Source organism: Anas acuta, chromosome 1 (genome assembly GCF_963932015.1).
Source record: "Anas acuta chromosome 1, bAnaAcu1.1, whole genome shotgun sequence".
Taxonomy (NCBI): Eukaryota; Metazoa; Chordata; class Aves; order Anseriformes; family Anatidae; genus Anas; species Anas acuta.
The window spans coordinates 201,415,198-201,427,999 of record NC_088979.1 but is presented as its reverse complement, the minus strand read 5'-3'; the positions used below and the strand labels follow the sequence as shown (position 1 = coordinate 201,427,999).

Below are 12,802 nucleotides of genomic sequence, written 5' to 3'. Positions count from 1 at the left end.
TAGGGTTTCACTCTTCTGTCTTGCTGGGCCCCGTAGGACCAATCCATTTGTGGGCAAACACTTCGTCTGCTTAAAAAAAATACTCGGTTCATTTCCTAGAAGAAATGCTGGCCAGCTAACACAGAGTAAGAGATCCAAGTGCCTGCTTCCCCCGATGGTTCAGGAGGTGCTGGAAGCTTTGTGGTTCTGATCCAGAAGTGTACGTGCAGACCACAAGGTGTAAATCTCGGTCAAAAATGATCTCAAGGTGGTACGCCCATTAAAAGCTGCGTACAAATACTTCTCTCTTGAATGAAGTTAATAAAATTGTGTCAGAGAATGGGATAATCATGATAATGAAAATCAGAGATGAACTTTTCCAGTCTCAATATCTGTAACTGAGCTGTTGTTGCTTAAGCAGTATTATTATTTTTTTAAATAAATAAATCAGCTTTCTGTGCTGCAGGAACACCTTTAGAAAAGGGCTTCTGAGCTGCTCGAGTTTGTCAGATATATTTGCTTCCATTTCTGGCACGTACTGACTAATGAATTTCCATTTTGAGCGTAGAGCCGTCCTTTAAAAGACCGGGTTTTTGAAGTGCTCGGCAGCAGACAGCATCTATGAGCTTAATTCCAGCTCGTGGTGGCACCTTCTGGATACTGAGCAATTGGGAAATTTCACCTGTCACTTGGGGAATTGATTGAAAGTTGATTTTTTTCCAGAACCTGGCATGCTCCACGGTCAGCAGTGTAATACAGTACAAGAAAACAGTCCAAGTCTGCTGTCTCCCAGGCTTGGTAACAATCTAAAATGTTTTCTTCTCAAATTGCTTTTAAAACATGAGCATGCAAATTTGAACGTGCTCTGCAGATTTGACCTGTATTTCTCTCTGCCTGGTTGGAAGAAGCCCATCAAATTATTTCCATATTGTTTTCAGTAAATCTCCAGTTTATTATTCTGAGAAAATTTGATGCATCTGCTGTGCCCACGATCTGGCTTTCTGATACGCAGATGCACAGCCCTGCCTATCTTGTCAAATCAGTGTAGCAACTGCTTCTACAAACTACGTGACAATGTACAACCTCCTATCTGAGAACCAGATCAGACAGAAAATTGGGCCTCGGTCCAAAAAATAAAAGACTGCAATCAATCTACTCACTGTGTCAGCACTCAGATTCGTTTCTGTTACATACACTGCAGGGAAAGGAAGTGGAAAACACGCGCGAGCATCCAGAAACGGATCCCTGAGTCATGGAAGATGGCTGAGATGGGCGTTGTTCATAGGAGCTGCATAAAGGCTCCTGTTTTTTGCAGGCGCCTGCTGGGCTGGTAGACGTTGACGCCGCTGTTGTAAGGCTGTGTGACACTGAGGAAGTCGGTGAGTGACACTCCGGATGCCACGTGGTCGCCCTGTTTACAGTCAGCCCAGCTGTAAGCGCACACCAGACACCAGCAGCAGACCTCTCTGCTCATGGTTCACAACATCCTCCCTCTGCGTGGTCCTCAGCCTTCCCACCTCGCCCTCGGTACCGGCAAGGATTCACTCCAAACCCATCCTTGAAGTGCCGAGGAGCTGGGGTTGGCTTGACCTCTTGCTTAAGAGCCTGAATTTCCTTCCCTTCCGCCCGCTGCTATTCCTGGCTGCTGCTGGCACCTCTCCTGCCATGGTCCTGTGCATGGCACTCTCCTCTTAACACTCTCATTTCCCAGCAGTAGCCACCTTCTCTAAAATGGGCTTGGTTGAGCAAATCATTTACCCCTGCTACAGCGAGGAGGCTCGGCGGGGCCGTGAAACCCATCCACGATGGCCGTAGGCAGCGCTCAGGTGCGTAGCAGCAGGGGTGCTTCGGGGTTACAGCAGTAAATCCTTCAGGAGCAAATCTTGTGATCTAAAGGCTCCTGTTCCTGGGCAAAGCCACTTGCCAAGGTCTAATCTGTGCCTTAAAGCTCTGCTGGTAAATCCCATCTGGCAGCTCTGCCTGCTTTCGGAGGGAGACACCAACATCCAAATGTCCTCCTTGGGAAAGCGCAGCAGAACCTTCACTGCCCACAGCAAAACCAAAAACCTTTATAAAGGTTTTTTGTTGTTTCACTTTCCTTTTTTTTTTTTTTTAATTCTTGCTACACTGTGGGTGTGCAGCAGCCTACATGGGTGGGATTTGGCTCTGGCACAAAGACCAAATAACTTAATGCCTTCTCATGTACCTGTCTACAAATGCCCAGGGACAGGATTCAGTTGCTGGCAGGTGGGTGTGGGGTGCCTTAGAGACACCTCAGGGTACCTGGGATGTATCTGTGGGGCCAGCAGGTACAACGTGAGTTTTCTGGGACTGATGCAATGCTGTAGATAGTAGCTGTAGGCCAGGCAGGGCACTGCACAGCACCTAAAATGACCAGAGCTGCAGACACTGTTATATTTCAGCAATGGCACATTCATACTGAGTGATCTTGCTCCCATATAAGGTGAAGCAAGTAAGAAATAGTTTAGAAATAAAAAAATATTTCATGTCCTTGCAGTGAACACCGCAGAATTTGTAATAGTTGATTGGGATGCAGAGAAACTAAAGATGTTTTTGCAGCTAGATACCTGGGAAAGAAAATCCTCAGATGCAAAGCCAATAACTCTTGGTGAGTGTGACTGTAGCTTACTGCTTACGCTGCTGTCAAAATTTTGGTGTCAAGGTCACACATATTTGCCCATTAAGCTTTTTGTTTCCAAACAAGAATTTTTGGTTGTTCTGTCATTGCTTAGTCGTAAATAGTGAGTTGTTCTATGAAAGTAGGGGACAACATACATGTTGAGCCAAAACACTATAGCACATAAGAAAATTGGGCTTCTGTTTTTCACTGCCAGTTTCCTTCTCTTTTCTATCATGTCTTGGTTTAAAAAAATCAACAAGCCCATTGTGATGGTTTTGATTAGGCTTCAACAGAGATAATAAACGTATAGTGTCTCTTTGTGAAAGGAGTTTTTAATTATTGTTAATTGTACTTGCTAGCATCATTTCTGAAGGGAAGCGGAGATGACCTCATTCCAAAAGTTGTCAGTCTCATGCCGGTGTCATTCACCGCCTGGAAAAGAGGTTGGCTTTTTGTTTCTCCTTGCTTTTTTTTTAATGAGGAGCTGTCAGCTGGCCTGGTGGTCCCTGCCGCTTTGGAAACACTTTGCAAAGTCTGGTGTAGTAGCGTGCTTGTTTCTGAAACGTTCAGCTTGAACAGGAGCACAGGACTGGCTACGAAGGACAGTTAGCAAAGCTTTGAGGGTTTATTTACCTTGTTCTTTCACACTAACATCCAGTCTTGGATGTTTTCAGCATCTACCCAAAGACCTGATTTCTGAACCCTTGGAAGAGCTTGGCTTTGGCATGCTCTTGGGGCAGTGAGAGTTTTGTCTGTCTTCGTAATTCATTTCCTGTGCTATTCCCTTGTCTCATCTTACACAAACCTTCTCTAAAATACCCCAAATTTCCAATTCCCTTTCAGTTCATCAGTGCAATCTGCCACTGTGCCTGCCGTGTATCTCAACCCTGCTGGAAATCCCCATTTCCCACCAGTACCTCGGTGCCTTTTGATGGGATGAGCTAGGCTGGCAAGCTGATCCAGCCTCCGTTGCCACTTGGCACAGCAATGCCAAGAGCCAGATCTGACAGCCTGAATGCCAAACCCCAGTGAGATACCAGCAGTGAGGCTCCTGAACCGCTGGGCTGGCGTCTTTTCTCGGTTACTGCTCAAGCAGACTCTTGCTGACTTGAATCACTGTGCTCGTTTTCAGTCTCAGATGTGTATTTAATGATGATTTTTTCTCAGTATCAAAACCGTTGACTTGGAGATAAAAAGCAAGATGCCAACAGGTTTCTCTACAAGGGAGTAAGTGCTCAGCTGTTTCGTTTTCTAGCCCTTGCCTGGAGAAATATATAAGGTCAGTGAGCTTGGTACCTTAATGGGTCTCCTCGCACTGTGAGCCATGATCTAGAACTCCATGTTCCTCTCATTCTTTCTGCTGCTTCCTAAAAGACAGATTTCAGGTCTTGGTGGTGTGAGGTGCTAGGTCACCTTACTCTGACTTGATTTTGTCTTTATTTTTGCCATCTGTAGCATGAGGATCTGTTGGTAAACCTGCATCTTACAGGTTTGTGCTGACAGTCATGCTGTCTTGTTAGCATTTTCTGTAGTTTATCAAAATAAATTCTAAATACAAATACTCTCAAACCTTTTCATCTCCCAGGCAGGACAGAATTTATCTCATGATGCTTTTTTTTTTTTATCTATTTTTTTAAAAGGTGTTGGGACTGTTCTCATCTTTACTGTGTTCTTTGCAGGACTTAGAGGGCAGTGAGGCCCAGGCTGCCCTGAGGAGCTGTGGTTGCCCCATCCCTGGCAGTGCCCAAGGCCAGGCTGGATGGGGCTTTGGGCAACTTGGGCTGGTGGAAGGTGTCCCTGCCATGGCAGGGGTTGGGATGAGGTGGACTTTGAGGTCCCTTCCAACCCAAACCAGTCTGGGATTGTATGAATCTCCAGATCTCAGTTATCTTGCACCTGCCAGAGGTGGATCCAGAAAGAAGCTGATAGGATTTAGTCTCTGAAGTGGTGGGTACCACGTGGGTTGGGAAGGTACACCTCGATCAGCACAAAGTACAAGCTGCTTCATCCTGAACAGGCCAGCAGGAGGCTGAGTTTTGCCCCTCATTCTCAGAAACTTCTGTAGGAATCATGGTTACAAGGTACGTCATGAACCAGCAGGCTGTCTTCGGGACAGTTTGACTCCCAGAGCCTGAAAGGGAAGAAATGACCTTTTTCTACCTACCAACAAATCCAGAAACACAGCTACCTTATTCAGAAGCAAAGCTGTATTCTTAGCTTCAGCAGAATTTCTCCTTTCCCTACTGACGTGCATTTTTGAAACGCAGGAGAAGCAGTGAGTGTGGATGTGGTGGTGGCGGATGCAGAGCCCTGCCGTGGGAGAGCCGGGTTTATTCTCGTCGTTCACATCTTTACAGCTTCCCGCACTGTCCCACCCTGCTTCTTGACCGTGACCCTTTCTTGTGGGCAAAACCAGCTCTTGATTTAAAAAAGGAAAACAACTTAAATCTGCCCTAGGGCAAAAATAAATGACGGCGAGAATACCAGAGGATTGAGCAACGTGGACACGTTGTTTCCTTTAAGGCTTCTGACTATAAATGACGTCACGCGGATGGTTGGGATGTTTGCGAGCACTACAGGGCTTGGAAAGGGAAAGCCAATCGGAAAAACACTGGGAAGCTGAACAATTTGTTATGCTTTATGACTCCCTGGTAGTTTAATGAGGGAGCTATTACTCATGCGCTGTCACTGCACATCTAGAAAATTCCTCTGGGTTTAAAAACTGGCAGGGAGAAGTGGTTTCCTAAAAACCACTGAATTAATTAGATAAAGCCTGTTGCTCAGGAGTCGCGGACAGGAAGGGTCGGAGGTGGAGCTGCGCACGACTCACGATGACTTGGAAATCTCTGCAAGATGCTGCCCAGAGCAGAGGGGGTCGGTGGTGCAGGAGGGAGGCTCAGCATCTCTTTGGTAGTGCTGTTGATCTGGGGGAGAAAAAGGTGGGATGGGTTGTAGCAAATCCTTTCCCTCCATTCTCCAAAAATACCTGGTACTGGGGTACCAGACTCCTAAAGAGATGGGATTTGAGGAAAGGTTTCTTACAGACAGTGGTACAAGGCAATATATCATGAATATCAAACCTTAAAGTGTGTTATGTGTATTTAAGGAAAAGAAAAAAAGTATTTGTTTGGTCGGCTTCACTGTACAGCTTTAATTGAGTTTTCATGGTTTTATAATCTGTACTCCCACCTCTCTCCAGCTTCTGACTCCCTGTTTCATGTGCCTGGGTTATTTTACAGGTTTGTGTAGTGCAATTCACGTACTTACTGCAGTTATTTTAGTTATTTTAACCTCTCGTGTCATGTCCACGCAGGATACGCGTTATCTTCATCTTACCTGGAAACCTAACAGGAATTTATGGCCCTTGAAAGCGGGATGAGTGCTGTTTGTCTCGTGTTTTACAGCCTGGTGCAAACAGAGGACTGCTCCAGCCTGGAAATGCAGGTGAATGTATTCCCCAGCAAACTCCCAGCGCAACTCCTGCCTTGCAAAAAGTGCTGATCCCACACGGGCTATTAGGGAAATCTGTAAGGAGTCTCTGAAGTGTGACACAGTGATTAATAGGACAGTCAGCAAGCGGCTGTGATAGGATGATGAATGGCAGAATCAGCACACCACTGTAACACTTCTAATGCAAGTTTGTGGTGTGTCGCAGTACCTCAGACACCATCCTGCTCCTTCCTTAGTTTAACCATTCAGTGCTGTGCATCAATTTTGTTTTCTTTCCGTGTTACTAGCCTTGGAGAACTCCTTCAATTACTTTTTTTCCCCCAAACATAAGCTCTAATATAGGATATTACCAATTTTACATCGAAATACAGAGATAATGCAGCAGAAGTTGTGTGTTTCAAGCTTCACGTCAAAGGGTTTAGCAGTGCCCATGCAGCATGCGCTCCCTTCTGAAACAGGCAGTACTGAGCTGGCTCTGAATGTTTTTAAAAGCACGTAAATGCCCGGTTTTGTGTCTCTGTGCTGGATTTTTGCCCTTGGGTGTGGAACTTACTGTCTGGGCCGGAGTTAGGAAATGCTCCCTACATCTGCTGTGACAAAGCGTTGGGTGTAGGACGGCTCCGTCTCACCACAGTAGGAATGGGACTTCCAACCGAGACTGGGGGAAAGCTTTGGGAATTATGAGGATGGCAGGGCTGTGATGCAATTCCCGTTATTCTGGGACTCAAACCACCCAGGATAGAGGGAGGCACTTCCGAGGCACCTTGTTTGTAATGCCTTAGGCCAGCATGTGGGCACTCATGGTGGCAGCAAACACGGGGATGCTCAGAGTAGCTCTGAGAGGGCTTCTCAGGGCACCAGGAGTAGCAGGACTGGTGTCAGAGCAGTGCTCGTGTGTTGGATCTGTGCTGCTGCCATTTTCTGGGGTGGACGAAGTGTGAGGCTGGAGGCCAAGGTGATGGAAAACATGGCTCACCTTTCTGGGCAGAAGCCCCAGGGGCCAGACTGCTGCTGCCTTGCCATGTTCTGGAAAGAGTTCTGGGGTTGGCGTGGATTCTGGTGGGTTTTGGGATCTTTCAGGGGACGTGCAGGCTGTTTGTTGCTAGTCCAGGGGAGAATCACCCCAGATGGGACACCTCTGACCACCAGCAGCAGGTAACACCAGGCTCTAAGATCACACTTGCAGTCACCCAAGAAGCTACCGAATAAATGGTTTTATCACTCCGGGCACCTACATTCTGCCAAAATTTAGGCAGAATAAAACAAAAGTCCATCACTTGCCCAGTGTTTTCTTTGTCTGCAGTCTGCTGACCCTTTAAACACCTATCCCCGAAATGTGAGCTTGGGAAAGAGGTGGCCCAGTGACCAGCCACGTGCCCACAGCCCTCCAGCCTGGTGCCCAGGGGTGCTCACCATGCACGCAGCCGTGTCATGCTGTTTGTTGCTCAGCCACCAACCCAGCAGAGAGACCGTGGGCTTCTGAAGCTCTAACCCTGTGTATTGTGCACCACTACAAATTTTTGGTTTGCTGTTGGTAGCAACCTAACTCAATTTTCCCATTAAAGAGGGCTCAATATAGCCTCCTAATGTTATCATGGCTCGGCTGCTTTCCCTTCTTTGCTAATTGCGTGCCTTTCCCTGTTTTCTCTCCATGCTGGAAGGAAGCTGCTGGAGCAGTCGGCGTTGCAGAGAGGCAGGGCATGCCTTCAAGGGGTGCTGCTCCCACCTTCATACCGGTACGTGGGCACTTCTGCACGTGCTGTCAGCCAGCACCTGCTCCACACTTTCTGTGCACAGACATATGCACGTGCTGCCTTCAAATCACCATCAGGCTTTACATTTGAAGGCCTCCCTCTCCTTCTTTCTGAAATCCTCGCCAGGCCCTTTGCTGCAGCTGGCATCGCACAGCACATACTTCCTTACCCCAGTCATCACTTCAGCTATTTTATCCTTTTAACCTTCCCAGTTGCTACATGAGACAATTGTGGGGATAATCTAGTATGAATTCACTTGGCCCGTACCAAAACCACAGAGAAATTCTGCGCAAAAGGAATCTCCCAACAAAATTATTCGCAAGGGACTGGAAGGGAGAGAACACAATGCAAAAACCCAGTCCAACTGCGAGGCTGTGGGGACAGCAGCACGGGCTGGCAGCTGCGGGTGTCGTGTCAGACCTGTTGCAAGCACCGCGTGGTTCCTGCAGCCCGGCTGGGCAGGGAGCAGACCTTGCTGACAGCCTCTTGCTGCCATTCGTGGCGTGCGTCGTCTCGGGGAGTTTTGCGTCTTCGGTGCAGTTCTGCTCTCTGCCTCCAATTCCCCTTTTCTCATCACGTCTGATATATTAAATTGAATTTGCAAATTATTACAGATTGACATTAGGATGTGCCTCTTAACAGATCGGGCTAAACGAATTACATGCCATGAAGTAAGTGAACTCATTTAGTAATTGATGAATTAATTTAATTATCTGTCTGTTAGAGATAGGAGAACTCAAATGTAGGCAGCATAAAGATCTAACTCTTCTTCACTAAGTCACCTGGGTTCTTGTTATTTTATTGTTTCTCAGCCTAATATTGGCTGTATTTTTTAAAACTGTAAGTTAATTCATTTGCAGCTTGGGGTTCTCTCTGATTCCATCCCACACCATTTCAAGGCTGACTCCTGCATCTTGAATTTGTTTGAAACCTTAAGGTGCCTATTCATTTCTCCTTAGCTAAATATTAGCACTGGTTCTTCCTCCTTATCCTCTGATCACTGGACAAACATTCAGCACAGACAGTTGTCTTGTCCAGGCTGAGATTTTGACCTGGCTGGATGGCCGTAAGTTTTGATCTCCGCTAATCATATTCTGAATGCATTCACCAAAAATGAATTCTGCATCTTACTTCCCAAAAGTTGCCTCCACCAGCACATAACTGCCTGCTGCTGCTGTGTAATCGAGTTCCAGATGTGCATCATTTCATTTCTCTCCTGAGATGCTTCCCTGACTTGCCAGATGTGAATTAACGTCAGCTGCAGCTCAGCATCATTTCAGCAGAAAGGAGCTTTCTGCCGTGCCAACCCTCTGCAAATGCCACAAAAGTACCTTTTTATTTCAGCCTCTATTTTAAGGCTGTGTGTTCCTGTGATGTCTGGAGTAGATCAGCCACCAGGCTCTTAATTTGCCTACACGGGGGGTTTTATTGTTTCATTATTTCTTATAGTTCCTCTTCTCTTGATATCTCTTCACTCTTTCCTGAGTCAGGCAGTAAACTGGAAACCAGACTGCTCTGATCCTGTTTCACATGAAGCTCTGAGTTCACCAGCATGTCTTGGTCCATCGCAGGGACAACAGTTTTACAGTGCCTCCCCTGGAAATCGCAGGGAAGCAAACAATCTCCATAGCTAAGTATCTCCATAGCATCCTCAGACTGAGTTTCTCAGGTCCCATAGAAAATCAGAACAGAAATAGAACTCGAGCCCTCTTTCTTTTAATGCTCAAATTCTCATGTGCTCACCTTGTCTTTAGCTTCAAAAGGTAGAAATGGGAATAGGGAGGGGAGTATTAGGTTCAAAAAGTGAGCTGCAGCAACATGAATATATGTCTGTTGTGTTTTTCAGATGGTTAGGGATGTGTTCAATACAACTGAATTTGTTCGGTAGCTGCAGTAGATGAAAGCAAGAAACGCTCTGCAAAACAAGATGACTTTCAAAACCCAGCAGCGACTTCTCCCCATCTCACTTGCCTGTGTTGAATATGTGGAGCATTACGTTGTGGTCCTCTAATTAGCTCAGTAATTTCCATGGCGTAGGCCAGCATCGGTGTTCATTATTGAAGCACAGTGCCTGTTTTTGTCCTGGAGATGAGTTTTGTCCTGTAACAGCAGTCAGTGCATGAACTGAGTGGGAAGAAGAGGTTTGGGAGTGAGGATCAAATCTGAACGTGGTCCTGGGGCTGTAATCAACGTCCAGTGCCACCAGACATTCATGGTTGGTCCAGGTGATGGGGAACCCCTCATCCTTGCTCCCTGGGTGGTGAAGATCCCTCTCATCTCCTTGCTCTTCGGTCTTCAACACAACACAGGGGCCATTCATCTGTCCCTAAAACCTTTAGGTAAATCCGTCATCCCTCTCATTTCACAGCCAGAAGAAACAAACTGCTCAGTTAGGTGACATAGGTTGGATTAAATGAACAGATACAGAAAACGGGAGTTTAAAACATCTGTATTTATATCCATATGTGTATCAAACCACTGGCTGGTTCTGTTTATTCTTTTGGTCAAAATGGGCTGTTCGTGGAGAGTCTGCACGAGCTGCATTTATGGCCTTCCCCTGCAGTGGTGGGAAGTGTCAGCTGCCTGTGTTCCTGTAACACTGGCTTATTCTGTAATAAAACGTGTGATCCAGCGTGGAAGCAAACGTAAAAACATACGATAGCCGTGCAGCTTCCCTCTGCCTTTACGAGGAGAAGCTAAAGTGAAAATGCAAACAAGCATTTAAATAAGCCCTTTTATACATTCCAGGTGCTGATCTCCCGAGAATGCTTTCCATATGCCAAAGGAAGAACACGATGTTGGAGGGAAAGCCTATTTATAAATGTGTACCGACTGCAAGGTAAATAACTCCTGTTTCCAGTAAATTAATGGAATATGCTCTCTGCACTGGATGTGTTCCCTGCTGAGAAGTAGCTGGGGTAAATATATCTGGCATGCATTGTGTTTGTTGCTCTGCAGCACGGTACGTAGGAAGCAGGTATTTTTAAAAACCGTTTTCTCATTCTTTGCTTCTTAAATACAACAGAAGAAGGGTTCAAAGGTGGTTTGTTTTGCTCTGAAAGTATTTCTGGATTGGCATTCGTGTTTTTGCAGTGTCATCCCTGATGGGAGGGGTCAAGAATACTTAAATCTTCTGCTAAAAGATTCTCTGCAGTCTGTTTATCAGGCCTGGGAATTGAGCTGGGATTAAAAACAATCACACTTGGATCTGATTAAATTTCCTATCCCTTTCATTTGCTGTCTTCTCTTCTGTGTGGTAATTCTATTTTACTTGCTCTTCAGTAATCAGAGTCTTTCAAAGTAATCATAATTGGAGTTTGTACCGTACCAGAAAAAACACAGAGGAATAAACATTTTTGTGCATGTTTATTGTTACTTTTAAATGATACCTAAGGGCAGTTCTTTCCAGGTCACATTTCATCCTCAGACAGACAAATTAGCATGATAATTTATGTACCAGTGTGAACGAAGCACTGAAGATAAGCAGAGGGGCAAAAAAGTTACAAATACCTGGCTTGAAGAGCTGACTTTGTGGAGACATGAGTGGATGCAATGCATGGCACAGGAACACAAACAGTAGGTGTAGTTTCTGAGGGCTTCATGACGGGGGCATTTCTGCTCAGCGCTGGGATTAGCACTTCTATTGAAACTTATGTAACAGAGCCTTTGCCGGGGTGGTTTCTAAAAATGATGTTCGTTGCTCTTCAGATTCCAGAGGCTTTAAGTCAGAGGAAATACTTTAAACTGAAGAACTGCTTTGTTTTTTTTTCCATTGATCATTGGTTTCCTCCCAGTTCCCAATTAGATCCTACTGCATGTGTAAGACAGCAGTGGAAATCAAAAAAAAAAAAAAAGAAAAAAAAAAGTGGGGGTTATAATGAAAAGACTTGGGCAAGGAGCACTGAATTTTGTTGTGAGTGGTTCCTTTGTTATTATACCTTTGTTCTAAGCATACCTTAAAAAAAAAAAAAAGGAATTAGATTGATTATTGTGTAGTTGGTTGCACTGTACAATTTCTAAAGCACAACATCGGCCACTTTTGTCCAGAAGAGCAGTCAGCTGCTATGGTGATGGGCACAGGATGGGAACATGGACAGAAATAGTGGTGAGGCTGAAGCTGGGCTGTTCGTCCTTCCTTACTGTTTCAGCAGCTCTTGCTGAATTTGGTATGACTGAATTCAAGGCGATAGCAGGCTATCTTACTTTTTTTGGCCTCAAATTCTAGCAAATACTACAAGAAAATAGGCAAAAAAAAAAAGGGTGACACACTCAAGCTGATAATATTTGTATAAACCTGCATCTCATTCCCTTCAGTGCAGCTTGTGCCTGTTGTGCTTGAATTTGGGTGCACAGAAATCTCCCTCCCCCTGTAAGAATTAGTGGCTTTTTCAGTAATTTTCAGTAATGAATAATTCATATACTAAAGTCTTTGTCACAAGAACATCTCACTGTTTCTCCCCCAGCTTGATCAGCTTGCTTTTGTATTTTTAGGATTTCTGTTTCCCTAATCAGCCCAAAAATAAACCTGAAGAGGTTTCAAGAAACAGAATTCAGAGTAAGTCTGAGACAACTGCACATCGAGGATATTGCTTTGCACAGTAGGTGATCCTCTGGCACTTTTCTATTTGCAGCTCCTTCTTTTGCAGAGAATTACTTACCTGCAGTACGAGGCCACGCCACTGCCATGCATTCAGTGCCACAAAGTAGACCAAATGGGATACATCTTACTTAGCTTCTATTTTTCAATAACTTCTGAATCTGTAATCCAAAATGACTCCTTCGACCGGAAACACGCTATCTGTAATTTAGTGATAAGGTTAGTGGTAAACTTTGGTTGCCTGTTTTATTGATTTGACTGTAAAAGCTCTCACTTAAGCTCAGACTGAGAAGCAGTAACTTGGCTAAAAGCCTGTCTAAGGGTCTGGAAGAAGAGAAGAATGATTTTGAGGTTGTCTTTTAATTCACCTATTTGAAGAGC

The 12,802-nt window shown here is 45.3% G+C and overlaps 1 long non-coding RNA gene across 10 annotated transcripts in view; it reads left to right on the top strand.

Annotated features, from left to right (window-relative positions):
* Positions 1–4,569, top strand: part of LOC137849930 (uncharacterized) — a 106,636-nt gene extending 102,067 nt beyond the window's left edge. For all 10 annotated transcript variants that reach the window (XR_011092181.1, XR_011092178.1, XR_011092172.1 and 7 more), the window contains 3 exons: positions 1,181–1,805; positions 2,498–2,608; positions 3,464–4,569. This is a non-coding gene — a long non-coding RNA (uncharacterized lncRNA). The remainder of the gene's footprint in view (positions 1–1,180; positions 1,806–2,497; positions 2,609–3,463) is intronic.
* Positions 4,570–12,802: the final 8,233 nt, after the last annotated feature.